This window comes from Hibiscus syriacus, unplaced genomic scaffold (genome assembly GCF_006381635.1).
Source record: "Hibiscus syriacus cultivar Baekdansim isolate YM2019G1 unplaced genomic scaffold, ASM638163v2 tig00110694_pilon, whole genome shotgun sequence".
In the NCBI taxonomy this organism is placed as follows: domain Eukaryota; kingdom Viridiplantae; phylum Streptophyta; class Magnoliopsida; order Malvales; family Malvaceae; genus Hibiscus; species Hibiscus syriacus.
The window spans coordinates 1615319-1638869 of NW_024062828.1; the positions used below are offsets into that span (position 1 = coordinate 1615319).

At 33.9% G+C, this 23551-nt stretch overlaps 1 pseudogene; it reads left to right on the plus strand.

Moving 5' to 3' along the window:
* The first annotated feature begins 2555 nt into the window (after nucleotides 1-2555).
* Nucleotides 2556-6004, plus strand: LOC120138573 (annotated as a pseudogene).
* The last annotated feature ends 17547 nt before the right edge of the window (nucleotides 6005-23551 follow it).

A 23551-nucleotide genomic window follows, 5' to 3' on the forward strand; every position in this document is an offset into this window, starting at 1 on the left:
ACAATTAAATCCGTACTTAATCGAGTTAAGTACGAATCCTCTAAGTATTTTCTCATTCAGAGTCAACTCAGACTATTCTACCTCTTAAGGGTATTTCCGTAATTTCTTAACCAGAAAATTTCGATATTAGCTCTTAACGAAAATAAGTATAATTTAGAGATCCTATGATTAATTGATTTCTTGAACACTCTCTGATCTTGAAATGATTCCCTTAACAGACTTCTAGTATCCTTCACAAACCCTCATAAGACTAAAAACCGTTATCCGCATTTCCTAATCAAAACTAGCATTTCTTATGCACATCAATAGTTTTTACCATATCAATATCTTTTCAGAGTTATTAACCAACTTCCAGGGACAATTCTTATCATCTTACAACATAAGGGTATTTTCGTAATTTTACCCTACCAGATTATTCTCACAATTTCTCATCCAAGTACTTTTAACATTTAACCTTTGATGAAATAAATTATAAGTTGCAGGTACAGGGCTGATTCTTTATCACTAATCACAAACTTATAATTTAATCTAACAATTCCTCAATCTCTTATATTAGTCATTCGATCCGTATTCAGTTACAGAATTTCTACCACATTCATATCGAGTGAATAATTATTCAACTCCACAAAAGTGACTAACATTATCTTATTCATGCATTTACCAATATCAACATGTTCCATAAAGCATAAAGAGGTAGTAAAGTATTACCTCGATTTCCGTGCAATACTGATCGACCATAAAAATTCCATTCGAACGCCTTTGATCTTCAATTCAACTTCCAATAATTCCTCAGATACATATCAACATAAATTATATCAGAAACGGAGCTTAATTGCGATAAACGGATCGAATCGGGTGATAAATCAGTGAAAAAAAAGTTTACCGGGTTTGTATTTGACGAAACAAACTTCAGATTCGGATGCATGCGAATGACTTATTACGGCTTACGCATACAGATGGATCGGGAGGTATTTGGTCGAGCTTCCAATTTTTCTCACATATCCGCAACATCACATAAACAAACTCGATTCCCAATATAATTTCCCAAAAATGGAGGACTGAAATTGTGATTTGACCATCTTCCTATCCAAAACCACGTGACCTTCCAAATACATTTTGAAACAATTATGACATAATCATAATAATTTGGAAGTTAGAAAAATAGTTTAAGCTCTTACCAAACTTGGATGGCTTACTTGAAATTTTCCCATTCTCACTTTATTAACAATCTCAAAACCATGTGCGCCTATCATTCTTTTATTTTCTTCTCTTAGTCCAACTTAATCTGGATCTCCAACTTGGAAGTGTCACCTTCACCCAGAACTTCTTTGTTTGTGAGTGAAAGGAACCTAATCTTGTCCAACGCATCTACATCATTTGAGATCAACTCCCAGAGGAAAATATCCTTGTTGCTATAAAGAAATTGATAAAAATATCCATAAGTCGAGACACCTCAGCTTGGAACTCAAATTTCTCCGCATTATTACGAAGCGATCTAGAAGAAATCGACTCAGTTTCCCTTTTAACGACATCAGAATCAGTTTGTAAACCGGTAGGCACAACGTCGATCTTTTCCTTAACTTTTGGAGGATCTACGACTACTTCCTCGGCATTTTCCTGTACTTTTCTACCTTGATCTGAGATGACACTGAGAAGGCAAATAAGAATCAAAGAAGAAGGGATCACCCACTTCCTCATTATGTTGCTTCAAAGCTGCTTTGTTAGTATAATTAATCAGTAAAGAGATCTTACCTATTTCTCTTTCTTTGCACACATATATAATCTCAGCTTGCTCTTGCTTAACTCTTTTGCTTCTCTGATGGAGCCTAGAGAAAAAATTATGAAGACGAAGACTAAGAGAGAGAGACCTTCCTCTGATAGATGAAGTTTTCAAACTTCTTCATGATTTCTGAGTGGTTGTGGTTTCTTAGGTGGGGTATTTAATGAATAGAAAAAAAATGAATGATTTGATTCAAGCTTTCAATACTCATTGTTCAAATTATCAATTTTAAAACACGGTTTTCATAAAATATCTTAGGTTTGTGGTTCTTCTTTATTTGAGTATAATAATAATTATTATAAATAATTCAAATAAATCAATTAATGCACTTTCACGTGAACTCTAGAATATCTCAAAATTAAAGAAGGACAATTTATAAATAAGTTCCTTTAATTTTTTTTTTACAAAAAATCATATTAACCCAGTAATTTATAATTTCTAAAACTTAGTCCCTACATTAGGGTGTGACATAGCGTTTCAATGTTAAACTGTTATTATAATTTTAAATATTTTTACTTTTTAATAAACTAACGATTTCTATTAAAAAAATATAATTATATTATATTTTTTTCGAACTATTTTTCAGTTAACCATTATTTACCTTCATGTCCATCGCTTCACTTTCTTAGGCTTTGAGAACTCCAAAGAAGAAATTCCTCACTTTCCTTCCACTCTGAAAAAAAGGTTCGATCTTTATTAATAAAAAAAAGTATGATATTCTTCTAGAGAAACAATAACTTAAAGTAAAGGAAGAAGGGAATGTTTATCTGTATGAATTCCAACTCCTGAAGAAAAATCAACAAAGCTAAGAAAGAAGAGAGATGGAGGACTAACGTCTTCAATGGCGGCGAAGTTTGCTTTTTTCCCTCCAAACCCACCTTCATACAAGGTTGTAACTGATGAATTAACCGGTCTTTTGCTTCTAACTCCTTTTCCTCAGAGAGAAAACGTTGAGGTTCTTAAGCTCCCAACTCGGAGTGGCACCGAGATTGTAGCTGTTTACATCAGGCATCCTATGGCTACTTCTACTTTGCTTTATTCTCATGGTAACGCTGCCGATTTGGGTCAGATGTATGAGCTTTTCATCGAACTAAGCATCCACTTGAGGGTTAATCTAATGGGGTAGACTCTGTTTTCATTTACTTCTTTTTGCTGATTCTTCTTGTGTAAAAAGTTTGCAATTCTTGTTTCTTATTTGGTGTGTATTCTTTTTTCTGACATTTTGTTGTTTCATTGATTTTTTTGTTGGTTCTTGGCACCTGGGTTTCTATTTAGTTCTTAAATTCATTGAATTTACTAGAAATGGACTATGGAGATTCTCTGTGGAGATTTCCATGTGAGATGAGCATCGGTGGGTGAAATTAACTGGAAATTGATATGCAACTTTTATTGGTTTTTGGTTCCTTTAACAATGTGATTTAATTGGGAAAGAGTAGAGTGATGTTTCTTCTGTAACATGATGTTGCTTGGTAATAAACATGAATTCAGTTTATGAGTTTATTTAGTGTGGCCAAACAAATGGACTTGCTTTTATCAAGGTTAGATGGAAATTGAATGGATTATAGCTCATTTGCTGTTGGTCTTGTTCTTCTTGATACTTGATTGTTAATTACCAATAGATTGTTATTGTGTTCCCACATTATGCTCAAAATTTTCTGTTTTTGTTCATACCCCCTTAACCATATCCGAATTTGTCGAATACATTTACTTTGGGGGGGGGGAATCTGGATAACCAAGATTTTCCAGTTAAACCTGATAAATTGGTCTTCACCATCTACCAATTAATGCTTCCATTTTGAAATAAAATGTTGTACTGTTTGTTGCGAGATCACCATGCCAAAGAGAGAAGTGATGGATTTGTTTGTTCATGTCTCTAGAAATCGTGATTGTCTTGGAATGATCTTTATTCATTTCTCATCCGCTGAAGAAACTTTAGCAACTCCTTAGTCCTTAAAAGAAACTAAAGTTTTCCTATGGATTTATGTGATATTGTGCAGCTATGACTATTCTGGATACGGGCAATCTTCTGGAAAGGTATATACAACAAACATATTGTAATAAACGAGTTATCTCTCTGTAAATGATATGGTTGTTATGTTGAAGATGATAGGATGTTTAAAGCCTCTGGTTTTTAACAGCCAAGTGAGCAGAACACATATAGCAGATATTGAAGCTGCATATAAATGTCGAAGAGAGCTATGGTACAAAACAGGAAGATATCATCCTGTATGGTCAATCTGTCAGCAGTGGCCCCACTTTGGATCTAGCAGTGCGACTGCCTCGGTTAAGAGCTGTTGTTTTGCACAGTCCCATACTTTCTGGTTTAAGAGTCATGTATCCTGTAAAGCGTACATATGGTTTGACATTTATAAGGTAACACAAAGTATTATAGTTTGCTTGTCCAATTTATTTCTGCTAATAAGGATTTATTTATGTGAGTATGCAAATATAATGTGTTCTTAATTGGTTGCTTGTTTACAGAATATTGATAAAATTCCACTTGTCAATTGTCCTGTTCTTATCATCCATGTAAGTATATGTAATCCTGATGGCCTATCTTATGATTCATATGGTATAATTTCATATATCTACCACATGCACAGATATCGATCCCTTATGTTTGAGCCATTACGTTATTTGTATGGTTATTATCTTTTAAATTGAATTCTTCATAGTTATGATGGAATTTAATGGACGCTCTTTTTCCTTTTCTTTCTTTGAAGTTTAAACTTTCCTTTGAACATTTTTTTGGGGTTGAAAATTATAAGTAAACCCATTATTAAGAGATGAGATACTTATGCAATACTTGACCTTTTCTTCTTATGATATCCTGAAGTTTAAATTTTAGCCTTTTTACTTTCCTACATTTCTAGATATGTTGTGATAACTTATCTGTTCTTACCCAAAGTTTTCCCCAAAACGAGTTCGATTGGATAACGAACAGAGCATTCAGCCTGCAAGTCTGAACAGCAATATGGAGTATCAATGAATTTTCTAGTTTCTTCCTTTTAATTCGCATACTGTTATATCTAATCATCGATTTTGTCGTTGCTTATTGCTAAGGAGTTTCTTGAAGGTCCAATTCATCCAATCAAGTCTGACAAAATCTAGATCTGCATTGAACTTTCGCCCATGAAGTGTCTCAAGTACAAACAAAAACATAGCTGTCCTGGCAATCAGTAAATAATTGCTAGTTTTGGAGGATAGGCAACCCAGACAAAGTAAATGAATTGGACACCACAGAATTAAGAGTTCTTACAACTAAATCAACTGAGGTTTAAATTAAGATTTAAGAGAATGATGATTGAAACAATGGTTATCTATGACTTACTAGTATTTTGTTATTAGTTCATTCCTCAGATATCAACAAATGCCTATGTGAAACGATGAAGACACAGACACTCTTGTTTCGATGCCTAGAAAGAAAAGATAATAATCTCTGCTTAATTTACATGTCTTTTTATGAGGATTAAATAAAGTCGGATACTTTTAGAGCAGAATATCCATATCTGGGGAGGATTGTTGAGCAGTATTTTGAAGTGGAAAGAAACGGCCTATACGGATTCCATTGGTGGCTAATCTGTAGTATTATACATTATTTTGGTTTGGATATTTCTGATTTTTTTTTAATATCAATGCGCAGGGAACCTCGGATGAAGTTGTCAATTGTTCCCAGGAAAGCAACTGTGGGAGCTATGCAAAGAGAAGTATGAACTATTATGGGTTAAAGGAGGGAACCACTGTGATTAGAGCAGTACCCCGATATCAGACATCTCAAGAAGTTCATCTTAACTGTTGAGAAATCTTCTTCTCAAAGGTACAGTTCTAGGAGAAGCACAGACCAATTCGAGCAGTCTCGAAAAAGTACCGATGTGTTGAGGTTTCAAGGAAGAGTACCGATCATAGAGAGAAACCGAGGAAGAGCATTGACAGACCTGAGAAGTTGAAAAACCAGCTAGTAATTTGGATAAGCTAGAAAAACTAAGAATCTCTTTGATCAATTGGAAAGGCCTCGTAGGAGTGTGGATTGCCATGAGAAGTCCGGAAAAAGAATCGATCAGTTGGAAAAAGCTCGGAAAGTGTTGATCTGTTGGATAGGATACGAACAGGGTAACAATACTACTTTCATTGAATAAAAACAAAAGGAAATTGAATGCATGCGTTTGATCTCTCATGTTGTGATGAACTAATTTTGATATTGTTGTTGATTAATTCTTATTATTCCTTGAGATCCTGAGTTCTGAACTTACCCGAATTAATCATTTTTTTATTAATCTAGGATAAATACAAGATAATATATGTTAACTCTTAAACCTTTTGACACTAAGGACTCGTACCTCTGGCATTCCTGGTGTTTGAACCCGAGATCTCAAGAAATAACAATAATTTCTTTACCATCGAGGTTATTGGGGTCATACTCATGCATTAGTTATTTGATGCATTTTTAATGTACAAGGATATGTTTAAAACATATTTTAATTAAATATTATTTTTAAAAACTCGAGGAAATTTTTACTATTAAGGTTTTTTTTAATAAAGAATAAACTATAAATAGATTTTTAGTTAAAATTTTTAAATATCCCTAATTTCAATTTATAATAATGACAAAATTTTAGCTTTTTAAAAAAAATAAAATCCATGTATTACATTAATGTTATCATATTTGTTTAATAATCTAAGATAAGTGTATTTGTTTAAATAAACCTCTCAATCATTTAATATTGAATACTCATTATCTTTAGTGTTCCTGATACTCGAACCCGATATTTTAAAGAATAACAATAATTTTTCTACCACTGAGATTGTTTAGTTATAATATTGTCATTTAACATTTGATAACACGATTGTAGTGTATGCTAAAAAAATCAAAGAAATATATAGTGGGTGATATGGATCCAATGAAAATATACTCTTTATTAATAATATTTAGGGTAAAACACATTTAGTATCTAAACTATAAGTTTATTTCATTTTAGTACATAAACTTTCATTAGTTTAGAATTATACCTAATGTTTACTTTTTTGTTTCATTTTATTACCCCGTCATTAAAAATTTACGAGCCATTACACTGACATTTTATGGGTAAATTACATCATTCATCGCTTAACATCTTCTCACTCCTATTTTGGTCACTAAAATTTAAAAAAAATCAATTTAACTACTCAACTTTTAAATTGCTCATATTTTAATCACTCAAATTATTTTATTAATAATTTTATGACATGACATTTTATTATTGTATTAATATAATTAAAATAAAAATTAATTTGAAAGTTAGAGTGATTAAATTTGGAGTTAAGTAAGTACATTAAAAAATTAAACTTCAGTAATCAAAATAAGAGTGAGAGATAGTTGAATGATGAATGGTATAATTTACCCATAAAAAGTACTTGTAACAATTTAGTTAAATTTTTAATGATGAGGTACCAAAACGAAACACAAAAAGTAACGTTAGGTCTGATTTTGAAATAAATGAAAGCTTAGATATTAAAATAAACAAAATTGATAGTTTTAATACTAAACGTATAGTTTACCCTAATATTTAAGTGTAAAAGTAATTATAAAAAAAAAAGTGTATAAATCTCACATATTTATTTTATGAGAATAAATGTACATACGCAACTGCTTTTCTGTAAGTGTAATTAAATTAAAGTGCAATCATAACAGGAATATGTGACAATTATTTAATATATTTTGGAAGACTGTTATTTAATATAAACCTTAATATTTCCTTAATCAATGTGACAAGACGGTGGGACATGTTTAGTCCTTACATATTCCAAAATTTCCAATCAATCAAGGCCCCAAAAAGTCCTATCATAGTACAATAAAACAATAATAATATTTTATCCACTGTCGTAATCGATTTTCGTCCGGACAAAAATATTTATTTCGCGGGAAAAATGATGTGAATAAATATTTTTTTAAAAATAATTTGGGAGTCGCCATCGATCTTTTGGGTCAGGTAGGTTGAATACCTAAATATCATTCTTTAAAAGAGTTTTAAGAAAACATCGATTAAAGGATAACTGATATGCGTTTTAACCAAAAATTTGTTCTTTTTAATAATAAAAAGAGATTCATGGTCGGTTACGTTTAGAGAGGATTAGCACCCCTACAACGCCCAAAATTGATACTTTTAATTATAAATTGTCTCTATTATTAGAAATTAAAAATTCAAACTATATTTAATTTATAATCCTATTATATTAAATTATAATTATGAAAATATATATTAGTTTATATATTTATAAATAAAATATTTATTTATTTAGAAATCAGAAAATGACTTCTAGGTGTCTTAAGACAGCTCTTTTCTTTGATATTAAAAAATAAATAAATAATTAAAACATTAATATAATTTATAAAATAAGATATTATTTATTTTTTTAATATCAAAAAAGGACATCCAGTTATTTTAAGACTGCCCTTTATTATATTGGAAAATAATAAATATTAAAATAGATTAAAATAAGTTAAAAATAATTAACTAAGATTTTAAATAAAAATACATATTATTTTATATAAATATATATATTTATGGTTAAATGATAATAAATAAAGTAATAATAATTAAAAGTAAACATTAACATATAATAACAATAAATTAAACTATATATATAACTTGTAAAAAAATAAATAAAAATTTAAATTAGTGATTAATTATAAACTAATAGCATTAAATATCTAATTCATAATTAATTATTAAATCACAGGGATTAAACATGTTATTTTACTCATTTATTAATTTATGGCTAAAATAAAATTATATTAAATTCGAATGTCAAATTAAAATAAATTAAAACATGCTCGGGATTAAAACATTAATTAGAATTAAGGAGTAAATCGGTTATTTGTCTAAAATATTTATGTGACTAAATTATATAAAGAAATAACATTAAGATCAATTAAAAAGTTCATAATTTGATTTCAGTGACTATAATGAAAATTACAAAGTTATTGGACTGCGTACGGTGTTTAACTTTTAATTAATTACAGACAGACCCCTCCCCAAAACGGCGTCGTTCGAGGAGGTGTATTTAAGCCCCAATATTACACGGCCTTAAGGCCATTTTTTCATTTCTTCTTTCTCTGTAAAAGCCGAGAGAGAAAAATTCTCTCGGGCTTCTCTCTAGCTTCCCTCACCGGAGGAAGCCGGTCATCGGCAGGCAGCCGTATATCGCCGCCATCCCCGCCGTCGGCCACCGTCTCTGGTGGCCGGAAAGTTTCATTTTACATGAAAATACAGGCCTTCTCTTCCTAAGGCCAAATCTGGCTTTAGTTTACCCTAACAAACTCCTAATCAGTAAATCTAAGAAAATACCTTTGGTATTTTCTGTTCTCCGACGATGTTTGGCTTCCGGTGATGATCGAGGCTCCAAGGGTAAGTTTCCTTTCTTCTCTCTTTTTTTAGTTTCTTTTGTTGCTTCCTCTCTGTCTCTTCCTTGTAGGTGGGTCGAGGCTTTTATAGCCTCGACGAGATGCGCCTCGGACCGGTCACAAGGTGAAGGCCAGTGAGTCACCAAACCTATGGTGGTGACTCACAAAAAACAAGCGACGTGTGCGACTATAAGGATTTTCTGGAAACTTTGACGGGGCATCATGACAGCGGCGGAGCGACGTGGAGCGCTGGAAGTAGAACGGCGCCGCGTGGTCCCTAGGGTATCATCACCCTAGGGTTTGTGTTGAATGCGTGTGGGCCGTGGATCTCTCAATCCAACGGCTGTGATGCTGATCGGCTAGGGTACTAATGGAAACCCTAATATGGTTTTAGGATTTAGTTGGGCCTGATGTATCCGGGTTGGGCTTGGAACTGTAATTGGGCCCCGATTTTAGCATGTTTGTAATAATAATAATAATAATAATAATAAAAAATAATAACAATAAATAAATAAATAAAATGGGTAAAAAAAATTAGTATCTTCAGCTGCCCCTCTTGCTCATTCTTGTGTTAACAAGAATAGGGCAAAGACGAAAAGATAATAAATTTTTTTATCCATTTGACTTCACTTGATTATGATGGCAATGTTGAATAATTTCTTCTTTGGGATTAGTTCTAATTATGAACTTTTCCACTGGGGATGACAATTTATCTCCTTCTGTGATGTAATCTAGCAAAGGTTGAACAAGCTCTTCTCATTGTGAACTTCTTCTTCTTCAGATGATTCTTCTCATTGTGAACTCCTTCTGGAAATGCTGATGATGATATATCTCATTCTGTGATAGAGTCATGCAAAAGGTCGAACAAGCTCTTCTCATTATGAACTTCTTCTTCTTTCTTCAGATGATTCTTCTCATTATGAACTTTCTCTGGAAAAAGTTGATGTTGATCTATCTCCTTCTATGATAGAGTCAAGAAAAAGGTTGAACAAAATTTCTCATTATGAACTTCTTCTTCCTCTTCAGATAAGTTCTTCTCATTATGAACTTTCTGGAAAAGTTGATCCATCGAATGATGAATTCAAACAAAAAGTTGAACAAATTCTTCTCATTATGAATTTCTTCTTCCTTCTTCAGACGAGTTCTTCTCATTATGAACTCTACATGGTAATGCTGATCCATCAAATGATGAATTCAAACAAAAGGTTGAACAAATTCTTCTCATTATGAACTTCTTCTTCCTTCTTCAGATGAGTTCTTCTCATTATGAAATTTCTCTGGAAAAGCTGATCCATGAAGTGATGGATTTGAGCAAAAGGTTGAACAAATTCTTCTCATTATGAATTTCTTCTTCTTCAGATGACGAGTTCTTCTCATTATGAACTCTACCTGGCAATGTTGATCCATCAAATGATGAATTTAAACAAAAGGTTGAACAAGCTCTTCTCATTATGAACTTCTTCTTCCTTCTTCAGATAAGTTTTCTCATTATGAACTTTTTTGAAATGATGATCCATCGATGATGAATTCAAACAAAAAGTTGAACAAGTTCTTCTCATTATGAACTTCTTCTTCCTTCTTCAGATGGGTTCTTCTCGTTATGAACTCTAACTGGCACTGTTGATCCATTGAATGATGGATTTAAATCTTTGCTAAAATCTTTGAAATTCCTGTCAAAATTCAACATGGATAAATGAATGAAAATACACCTATTTTTGCAAATGCCTAAATATGATGCATGAATGTTAAGTTTATTTTTATTTGATTTCAAATTGGTGAACTTAGTATTTATTCATTGTGTAGAAATCCAATAAATCTTTCTTCTTCAAATTGGAGAGTCTATCATCTTTGAAAAATATAGATGTAGATATAATGTCACAAAACCCCTTGAGAACAAAACTCAATGGAACAGGCTCTTGAAAAGTTTGCACTCATGTAACATGTTGATTCTGATAACTACTCATCTAATTATGAAGCAATATTTCAGGATGATTTCACAGATATTGATAGTTCTTCTGATATTGAGGAAATCCTAAATTCTGATTCTGATGATGAGAATAAACTGTTATACTTGACAAAAATGAGATTCTCAGTGGCTGAGGCTTCAATAGCCATGGAGAGATGTGGTCCAGATTCATCATTTGCAGTTGATAGATTTTATATGTGCTGATCAAATGGCTAAGGCTGTTGACGTACTTCTTCCAATAGAAGGTAGGAATTCATTATACAATGACCCCAATTACAAGCAAAGGCAAAACTTGGGCTATGATTTTTGAAAAGGAAGAAGCAGAGGAAGCTTGAAAAGAAGCTTCTTAATGAAGACGATCATACAGTTCATCTTTCAATTCCAATGATTGGTTCTGGGGTTCCTACCGAACCAGATCAGATAACTCAAAGAACACTTCCAGAAGATGCTATTGGGTCTCCTTATTTCTACTATGAGCAAATTCATCTTTTAAATCTAATGATTGGTTTTGGGGTTCATACCAAACCAGATCAGATAAATCAAAGAACACTTCCAGAAGATGCTATTGGGTCTCCTTATTTCTACTATGAGAACGTGGCACTTGCTCCAGTTAATGTTTGGACTGGAATATCACAGTACTTATTCGATGTAGAGCCAAAATTTGTAGATTCGAAGCATTTTCATGCTGCTACACTGAAAAGGGGCTATATTCATAATCTGCCAATTGAGAACACATTTCTTCTTGTTCCGCTTCCACATAACTCTATGATGGTAATGATTACAGACGTTTGATAAGACTTGCTTTGTATTCCATGCTTTTAAAAGTATTAACATAAAGTGATATTCAGAAATCTTTAACTTATTTCAAAATTATGTTAATCCATTAAATTGAATTTTCAAAATTGAATCTCAAATAAATAAAATTTAGAGGAAATAAACTTTAGAATTTATTAATAAATAGATAGAATTGTATTCAAAGTTATGACAAGCATAGGAGTGATAAAAATTCAAATGACTCAACAAATTATTAGCATAAGTATTTCTAAATTAATCAAATTGACATAATTTAGAGTACTGATGTAAGCTTTTGTCTGGAAGATCTCAAACGTTGTCAGAATGCTTGTAGATGTGAAGTTCCTCCCAAACTATCAAAATCTTAAGAGGGTTCAATTGCCAGATGTCTAATATCAACATGCATTTGAGCCGCCCTTTCAGGTTTTCAACTCAAATCCTTCCTTTGGTTACAAGATGCCCTTTGCGGGTTTTCATCTTGACCCCCTTTTTTTTCTTTTTTTTCTTCTTCTCTTTTTTTTTTTCTTTTTTTTTCATTTTTTTTTTTCATTTTTTAAGCATAATATTTCTTGACAGAATCCGAGTTTATTGGATTTCTCAGAATTTTCCATCTATTTCTGCCAAGATCAACGCTCATCCGGAAAAGGCCTTTTTTACAACGTATGACACTTCCCAATTAGGCATCCATTTCCACGGAAATCTTTATGTATAGGCAAGATATTTTAGTACTAGATCACCCTCTTGGGATTCTCTTGGATGTACTTTCTTGTCATGAGACTACATCATCCGTTTCTGATACATCTGTCCATGGCAAATAGCTTTCAATCTTTCTCCTCAATAAGGTTCAATTGATCAAATCTAGCTTGGATCCATTCAGATTCATTCAATTTTGTTTCTCTCAAAATTCGAAGCGATGGAATCTCAACTTCAATTGGTAAGACTGCTTCCATCCCATATACTAAAGAAAAAGGGGTTGCCCCAGTAGATGTTCGAACAGTAGTTTGGTATGCATAGCAAAAGGTAACTTCTCGTGCCAATCTTTGTAAGTTTCAGTGGTCTTTGTAATGATTCTCTTGATGTTCTCATTTGCTGCTTCAACTGCCCCATTCATCTTTGGACGATATGCCACTGAGTTTGCATGTTTGATTTTAAATTGTGCACAAAGTTCAGTCATCATCTTGTTGTTCAGGTTCAGAGCATTATCTGTAATGATCCTTTCTGGTAGGCCATAACGGCAAATTATTTCTTTCTTTATGAATTTGCAGACTGTGGACCTCTTAATACTGGCATACGAAGTAGCTTCAACCCACTTGGTAAAATAATCAATTGCCACAAGGATGAAACAATGTCCATTCGATGCTTTTGGTGTGATTGCCCCAATGACGTATATTCCCCACATAGAAAATGACCAGGGTGCTGTCATTACATGTAAAGGAGATGGGGGTACATGAATCTTATCTGCATATATCTGGCATTTATGGCATTTCCTTGCATAATCAATGCAATCTGTGTGCATGGTAGCCCAATAGTATCCATATCTCATTATTTTTCTAGCCATGGAAAGACCATTTGCATGTGTTCCACATATTCCACTGTGTACTTCTTCAATGATGCTTCTGGCTTCGCTGGTATTTAAACATCTCAAAAGCATTTGATCATTGCTTCTTCTATACATAGTCTCGCCATCAAGAAAATATCCAGCAGCCATTCTTCTCAAGGTTCTTTTATCAATTTCAGATGCATTTTGTGGATAACTTTGATTTTTGATATATTGCAGGATATCATAATACCATGGTTTACCATCTACCTATTCTTCCACACTATAACAATGTGCAGGAATTTCATATACTTGCATTTTGATTGGCATCATATCAACTTTCTTAGTTGCCTGAAACATAGCAGCTAATGTAGCCAAAGCATCTGCCATTTGATTTTCTTCTCGAGGGACATAATTGAAGGTGACTCTCTCAAATTCTTTCACTAATTCGAGGGTAAAATTTTGGTATTCCAACAATTTGGGATCTTTTGTTTCCCATTCACCTCGTAATTGATACACCACTAACGATGAATCTCCATATATCTTGAGACATTTAATTTTTCTTTCTATGGTTGCTTTCAATCCCATGACACAAGCTTCATATTCCACCATGTTATTGGTGCAAAAGAACTCCAGTCTACTTGTAAAGGGATAATAAATATTTTCTGGAGAAATTAACACTGCCCCGATTCCTCGTCCCAAGGCGTTGGATGCTCCGTCAAAGTAAAGCTTCCAAGATGCATCATTTGTTCCGATTTCTTCATTCATGGATATGCACAATAAATCTTCATCTGGAAAATTAAAACTCAAAGGCTGATAATCATTCGATACACGACTGGCCAGAAAATCAGCTATGACACTTCCTTTTATCACTTTTTGGTTGACATATACAATATCAAACTCGGATAATATCATCTACCATCTAGCCATTCTGCCTGTCAAAGCTGGTGATTCCATTAAGAATTTCAAAGGATCAAGTTTGGATATCAACCAAGTAGTATGATATAATATATTGTCTGAGTCTTCGAGTAGCCCACACCAAGGCACAACATAATTTTTGTATTGGGGGATATCGAATTTCACAATCAGTAAATTTTTTGCTCAGATAATAATGGCTTTTTCTTTTCTTCCAGATTCATCATGATGTCCCAATACACATCCCATCGAATTTTCAAAGACTGTCAAGTAGATAATTAATGGTCTATCAGGCATTGGTGATACTAAAATGGGGGCATTGGATAAATATTTCTTAATAATATCCAAAGTTTCTTGACATTCATCATTCCAGACTTCAGGATTGTTCTTTCGAAGTAATTTGAAAACTGGATCACATTTGTCAGTTAATTGATAAATGAACCGAGATATATAATTTAATCTTCCCAAAAAGCCTCGAACTTCTTTTTTTGTATTGGGTGGTGGAAGATCTTGAATTGCTTTCACTTTATCTGGATCAATCTTGATTCCTTTTTTGCTGACCACAAATCCCAAAAACTTCCCGAAAGTTACTCCAAAAGTGCATTTAGCGGGGTTGAGCTTTAATTGATACTTCCTCAATCTCTGGAAAAGCTTTCTCAAATTTTGAATATGTTCTTCAGTTTGGGATTTGGCAATCATGTCATCTACATATACTTCAATCTCTTTGTGCATCATGTCATGAAACAAAGTTACCATGGCTCTTTGATACGTTGCCCATGTATTTTTCAATCCAAATGGCATTACTTTATAGCAGAATGTGCCCCACATGGTTACAAATATTGTTTTTTTCCATGTATTCAAGATTCATTTTTATTTGATTATATCCTGAAAAGCCATCCATGAATGAAAACCATTCGTGTCCTACAGTATTGTCTACCAAGGTGTCTATGTGGGGTAATGTAAATCTATCTTTCGGACTAGCTTTGTTGAGATCTCTGTAATCCACACACATTCGAACTTTCCCATTTTTCTTTGGTACTGGAACAATGTTGGCTACCCATTCTGGGTATTTGGCTGCCTGTAGGAAACCTGCATTAATCTGCTTCATCACTTCCTCTTTGATCTGCAACAACATTTCTGGCCTCATTCGCCTGAGCTTTTGTTGGACCGGTTTATATTCTATATTGATTGGAAGCTTGTGCATCACTATATCTGTACTCAAACCAGGCATATCTTGATAAGACCAGGCGAAGATATCTTTGAACTCTTGAAGGAGATTTATCAATTCTTGTTTTATCTGGATTGTCAGAGTAGTACCAATTTTCACCTCTTTCATTTCTTCATCTGTTCCCAGATTCACAGTCTCAATCTCTTCTTTGTGAGGTAAAATTTGTTTATCTTCTTTTTCTACCAGTCTTAATAATTCAGTAGGAACATCACATTCCAGTTCATCCTCACACTCATTGATTTCCTCCAGACATATGGGCTGCTCTAAATTTATATCTCGATTAAATTTAGGAATAAAAATGCTATTAACATTGTGACACCTGCAAAATTAAGTCGGACATATTTTCGAAAGAATATAGTAAATTTATGAAATAAATAAATGTAAAAATGTAAGAAAATGTAAAGAATGATTGCCATCTGAAAATTTTAAAGAAAATTTCTTATATTTAATATTAGGTGAACTTAACATAATTTCCTTTACAAGATAACAAAAAGTTTTCATACTTTTGGGCTAAACATAAAGATTAGTTTGAATATTACTCTGTGTTAATATTAAAAACTACAGGAAGGTCTTCAACGGTCCATTGTTGAGTGTTTCTCCAGGAAAACAAGGGCGAATCCTAGCCAAGTATTTTCCAGTCTTGTTGTCATTCATGATCATGTTGATAAATAATCCTTTCATAGCTTCTTCAACTATGCTTTGATCTTTCGTCAACTTTTCTTCTTTAAAGGCCTCAACAAGATGTTGTTCTACATTAATTGTTCCCCCTGATCTGAATGTGGTCTTCAACTGTGGGAAAAACATGTGTTCCCAAAGGATTTCTTCTCCTTTCAACCTTGCCTTTCTATCTTCACATCTTCTTTTCATCCCTTTGTTCTTTTGCTGAAAATTATGCTTAAGTCCAAGCCCAAAACGATCTTTCTTCATCTTCATACTTACAGGAACTGAACTCCTTGAAGATTATTTCCTAAACCTTTCCCAGTTTTAGCTCTGATGCCTAAAGTCTGTCGTACAGTCATCTTGGTGCAATCAGACAATCTGGGATATGGAATTTTGCTTCATTCTGCAATAAAGGTTGCATTGACAAACTCAAGAGCTCGGAAAGAGCATTCGAGAGCATCATCATTGGTTTCAATATATGGAACATCACTTGTTATAGACGCAATGATTTCTTTTTCAGCTCCTACGCATATTAGTTGTCCATCAACAACGAATTTCAATTTCTGATGTAATGAAGAAGGAACGGCTCCTGCAGAATGAATCAATGGCCTCCCTAATAAACAATTATATGTAGGGTGGATGTCCATCACCACAAAGTCAATATTGTACACGACTGGTCCGATTAACAACGATATTTCCATTTTCCCAAGCACCTCTTTTTGAGTGCCATCAAAAGCTCGCACTACATTCTGATAACTTTTCTTGTGTGATTTATCCATAGGCATTCTTTGAAGTGTGACTAGAGGCATCAAGTTAAGAGCGGATCCATTGTCAATCAATACTCCTGGCAAAATATGACCATGACAATGTGTGGTAATATTCAAAGCTTTTACTGACCCCATTCCGCCTTCAGGTATTTCATCATCCGTGAACGTTATGTAATTGTCAGCGGCTATATGTCCCACAATTCTGTCAAGTTTTTTGAGGGATATCTTCAGGGATAAAGGTTTGATTAAGCATTCTCATCAAAGCATTTCTTTGTGCTTCTGAATTCATCAATAAATCAAGAATAGAAATTCTCGCTTGTGTTTATGTAGTTGTTCAACCACACTATATTCACTATGTTTCAGGAATTTCAAAAATTCTTGTGCTTGTTTTTCTGTTACAGGCTCATTGAATGCTGGAGGGGATTCATCATCAAATACCTTTTGGGGTATTACCATGGCTTTTCCTTTTGCTTTCACCTGTTCTGATGCATTGGATGTTTCGGGAGAGTAACATCTCCCACTTCTTGTAAAGAATCCGACTTCACTCACTGCTTCAGACGTCGAATCCATACTCTGTATTTTCTCTTCTTTTTTTCCAGAGAAACAGATCCTCCTACCATTGAAACATTGGTAGTATATGTAACACCCCCAACCCATACCCGACCCGAATATGAGTCAGAGATACTACATTGACTTTAAAACACAACTCTTAACAAATAATAGTAAAATATTTGTACTTATATTAAGAAAATACAATAATATACATACTGTAATATAAGTTTACCAAAATATTCAGAGCATACACAACTTAACTCTTTAATTACATGCCAACTGCCATTTACATAACAAAATGACCTACTGATTAAGTTGCTTCTGATCTGATGATTGCAGGAGTAATACTGTCAAGCTGCTTCACCTGTCTCGTCTATTTCCTCGGATCCTACGTGTGAAACACTCACACGCTAAGTCATCGACTTAGTGAGGCAATTGTAATGAAAATGTCATGATCATATGAGATGAAATGCAAACATGTACTTAATCAATGTAGTATACATCATCAATACCCATACCTGTAAGCGTATGACTGTAACATTTATGAATCTGTATTAATAAGTTTATTGGCCCATGATAGCATATTGAGAACCTAAGGTATTTGAGTAATGTGAGGTTGTGCACTATGCTGTCACCACAGCTCGTATAAATGCACCGAAGTGCCCCGTAGAATTGCACCGAAGTGCCCCGTAGAATTGCACCGTAGTGCCATATAATGATGTCCATAAGGACCACATAGAATTCCTTAAGAATCATATACATATACTATGGATCAAGTATGTGTCTTTCAAGACTTCACACAGGTTCCAAAGGATATACATATGTCCTAAAGAACCGCGTATACCCTCTACCCTTGGCATGCCAACTATACCTATAGTTCTCATCTACATAACATGGGCTTTTACATTTCAAGTAGTCTATATCGCGTAGACATGTAAATTCTTACATTTTCACATAGCTCATAACTTTTCCCACATAGTCATGTCATATAATGCATTTTCTATGAATTCATGTCATGTCTCATAATACCGACTATGCTCATGTACCAAGATATGAAATCTAGACTTATCACAAGTCTAGAATGGAGTATATTTCTATAATCATGCTATGCATATGCACTCACCTATACTTCTTTGCCTTTTCCTCTATCGATCCTACTGGTAGATTGTTTCCGAACTTGTGTAGGCTCGATATCTACATAAACATAATTTTCAAGAATGATCATCAGATGTCTATGTCTTGAATTTAAGCTTTAATAGCTTACTAATCTAAGGAAATTATAGTTTAGTCTTTCTTTCTTTTCTTTCTTTTTTTTTTTCATGGGGGAATCGGTTCCCCCCTGGGGTATCGGTTCCCCTCTAGCATTCTGGAATTTCATATCCGTTGAGGGGGTATCGGTTCCCCCCTGGGGGTATCGATTCCCCTCTAGTATTCTGGAAATTCATATTCGTTGAGGGGGTATCGGTTCCCCTTGAATGGGTACCGATTCCCCTAACTCAGAAATCCTATTTTGAGCTCGGAAATCATCCCATTTCAGCTCAAACATACATATTTCACTCTCTTTACTACTCTTAGCTTTCATACACTTACTTTAACTAATTATTATCCATTAAATACCTCTAAAACTTAGAAATCTAATTCTCCATGTAGAATTTAAGAATCCAACCCAAATTCCAATATGTTCTAATTTGAATTCTAACACCTCATACTTCTTAGTTAGCTTCTTGACAAGTCAAAAATCTTATTCAAACTTCAAAAACTCATTCCTATCAAAATTTCATCTAAAAATTCATTTTCCAAATCTATCTCTAAAACACTTATCTTGTTGTTTTAATGTCATATAAGCTTTCCTTTAGCTTATATAACATCCAAACTTTCATTTCCAATCTTAAAAATCAAAGAAACTACCAAGGTTCAGATTCTTACCTTTACTTGCAAGCTTCACGTTGAGAGAAGGAAGAGAAGAAGAAAATAAGGAAGAAGGAAGAAGAAATGGGAGGGTTCTGGAACCTAATGTCACACGTGGGTTCTCATATAACCCCATAACATTTTATTTTAATTAAAAATTCCTTACAAATGACCATTTGGTCCCTACCTCCATCTCATATTTACTAACCATACTTTTTAAACTATATAATTATTCTACTTTAATCACCAAATGTTGAAACTTTGCAAATTAATCACTCACCCGACATGGAGGATGTTACAGTATAATTCCAAGGTACCCTGCGAGTATCCTTGTATGGAAATGGTAAAGGAGTTGTGATAACTACTTTCGGCTTTGTTGGTGCAGGAATCACTGTAGATGATTTCACATTAATAATCACAGGATCAATTGTTCTTTGATTAGGTTTAGAATCATCTGATGAGCAAACATCATCTTCTCTTTTCCCTAGTTCTTCTTCAAAGAATTCTATCTCTCTGTTATTCATCAATTTTTGAACCAAATCCCTAAATTCAGGACATAGTTGAATTTCATGCCCCTTCTCTTGATGATATTCACAATAATGATTGCCTTCATTATGCTTTGGCCTGAATTCTTGTGGAATTATACCGGCTAAGGAGAGTTGTTGAAATATCTAAACAAAAGGAGATTTAATTTCAGAAACGTCAGTTTTTGCTTTCTTTCTGTTCTCTTCCTGAATTGCATTCATGTTTTTATCTCCATGATTTGGCAGTGGATGATTTGATGTAGATGGTGAATTGAATTCCAACTTTCCAGTGTTGATCAAATTTTGAACCACCCTTTTGAATGCCAAACAGTTTTCAATAGAATGACTCGTAATTCCTTCATGGTAAACACAGTGTGCCTTTACATCATACTATTGAGGGAATGGTGGTTGCATGGGAACCAAAGGATAGGGCCGTATGACATCTGCTTTTAATAGCGAATCATAGATCTCAGCATAGGGTACTGATAAAGGTGTAAAAGATAACCTTTCATTTTCCTTTCGAGATCCTCTGGACTCTGCTCGATTAGTGTTTGTTTCCTCTTTCTTAACCCTTGGCTGGGTTATTGTAACACTTTTCGATGAATCCTTGTTGTAAGAGTTTGCATTGTTGACTTCATTCTCCTTTTTTCGGTACATAGGTCTTTTGGAACTAGACCCCTCATTTGATTTAATTTTGCCACTTTTCAAGACATTTTCAATGAGTTCTCCAGAAATGACCAAATCTGCAAAATTTTTGGTTGCATTTCCCATTAGATGATTTAAATAAGGAGCTTTTAACGTATGGACAAATATTAATGTGGCCTCTTTTTCTGATAGAGGTAGTTGAACTGGGCTGCTGTGTCACGCCATCTCTGAGCATACTGTCTGAATGTTTCGTTATTCTTTTTCTCCAAATTTTGGAGAGTCCATCTATCAGGGACCATGTCTGTTACGTGGCGGTACTGCTCTAGGAATGCTTTAGCCAGATCTTTCCAGGATCTAATGTTGGCTTTGGTCAATTGAGTATACCATTTTAAGGCTGGTCCTGTCAAACTATCTTGAAAGCAGTGAATTAACAATTTCTCGTCTTTCACATATCCTGCCATTCTACGACAAAACATAGTAGTGTGGGATGAAGGGCACGTGGTACCGTCATATCTATCAAATTCGGGAACTTTGAACTTGATGGGGAGGATTAGGTCTGGAACCAAACTCAACTCACTAGCGTCAAACCCATAGAATGATTCAGTTATTTCTACGGATTTCATTCGTTCTTCTAAGCTCCTGATCTGTCTGGTCAATTCTTCATTTACTTTTTCTTTCTCATTCAGCTCATTCAAATCTGGGATTAGATGCTCAGCATTAAAATCCCCTATTTTCACATCTGATATAAGTGGATTTTTGCTTGAAGATGCAGGATCCACTTGTCGATTTTCATGTGGTTTGGCTTCTTGAAATGATGATGTGCGGGCATTGATTTGTATAGGTGTAGTAACAGAGTGATAAATTGGTTCTGGTGGGAAACCTAGAGGATACATAGGTTCTTGGTCGAAAGATACAGGATTCTCATGCATTTTTCCAGTGATAGCCTACCTTTTAAACATGTCTTTTATTTTCTGCATCATGCTGTCTTGTGTTGCAATACTGGCTTCAATTTTCTCTAGCTTCATTCTCATCTCTGCTTGTTCTTTATTATGTTGTTCCTCAATACGTTGTATTTTATCCTCCATAATTTTCTTAGTAGCTTGTCTAGTACCGTAGTGATGTTGTATTTCTCTTTTGTCCAGAATAACTGCGATTGAAAAATCTTTTGATATTATTTTTTCAAATTTTAATTAATGAATGTTATCTTAACAATAAAAATTATACATAAAGAAAATAATGCAATGAATAATGAATGTATGCAAAATGCATGTATGCAAAAGGTATTGATCCCAAAAAGTTAACTGTCATAGAACAACTTTCATCGACATACAAAAATTTCTTTATAATAGTTCATAACTACAGATAAGGCGTAGCTTTCCTATTAAGCTCTATAATTTCTTTCATTAGCCATGACACCTTCTTTCTGAACTTAGAAACTAGATCAACGTGATGCTCAATTATTTTTGCTTCAACAGCTAGTTCCCCAACATATCTAGCAACTTCGCTCATTTGTACCATGGCCTCGAATACCATATTACTTCTTTCTTCACTTCTTTCTACATAGAAATCAGTTGATTTTTGCCATTGTTCATTAGTTCCTTCGAGAGTTTGCTCTAACTCAATGATTCCGACTTGACAATTGTGCAGAGTTTTTCAAGATCTCTAATACGTCTTCGCAGTGAAGTACTTTCCTCATTACTTTCTTTAAGATCACTAGGTCCTAGACGAACCTTTTCTTGAAATAATGACTCTTCAAGTTGCAAAATGTAAGCATTAAACTCTGAGTTTTTGTTTCTAGACTGATTTAGATCTTCTTCAAGTTTTGTTCGTGCTTCTTGCGTCCTTTGATTAAGCTTCTGGATTTGAACATTTTTGTTTCTGCATCTTTGCATCCAATTGCTAGCCACTTCTTGCTCTACCTCAAGTTTGGTGTTGAAATTCTTTCTTTCTAGCTCCCATTTTTCTTTTTCAACATTGAACTCTTCAATCCTTTGGCCTCTGACGTCAAGTTCGACAATTAAATGGTTCATTTCAGATTCAAATCCCTTGAACATGATATTTTTCTCACCTTCAAATTTATCAAGGATGTCATTCTTCATCTCTTCTAAATCTTTGACTCGATCCCTTTCTCTTTGCATTTCATTCATGATTTCACGGTGTTCAGCTTTGTGTTTTATAATTCGCTCTCTTCTATCAACCTCAAAATCTTCCATTCTCCGCTTTCCTTTCTCAAGGCTTTTGAGTAGACGGCTATTCTTTCTTTTCAGATCTTCAACTCGATTTTCTTCGATGTTCAATTCTTTGGTCATCTATATTGTTGATCGATTCGGTCCTAATGATTTCCGGGATTTATATAACTCCTGGTAATTTTTCTTTAATGTTCTAAATTCACCATCAACTTTTTCTTGGTTTTCTCTCAACATTGCACATTGTGATGAATGAAAGTCAATGTCAACACCCAACATAGCTTTATCTCGTCTCATTTGCTCTAATTCTCTCGACCAACCTTCTCTTTCTACTTCAAACTCAGATCTCAGGATTTCAATCTCTGATGGAACCACCTTAATGCGATCTTCCATAGAGATATCCTCATTTTGGTCTGGTAGAGGGATATTTTCATTTTTCCTGACAGATCTCCATTCCTCATAATCAGGAGTTAACATTTCTTTTGTTGTTTTAGCTCGGATACAAAAAGTTGTTTTCCAAGCTGTAAAAGCCTCCATGATATTTCTTTTATAATTTTTTCTGTGGAATGCGAACTCAGACGAATGTAATCCAGCAGTGACAGGTACGAATTGACGACCTTCATACTGTCTTATGACCAGAAGTGGTGCATATCCGATTCCTCCCCACAATTCGAGCAGCATTATCCAGTTGTAATCACCACATTTGTAAA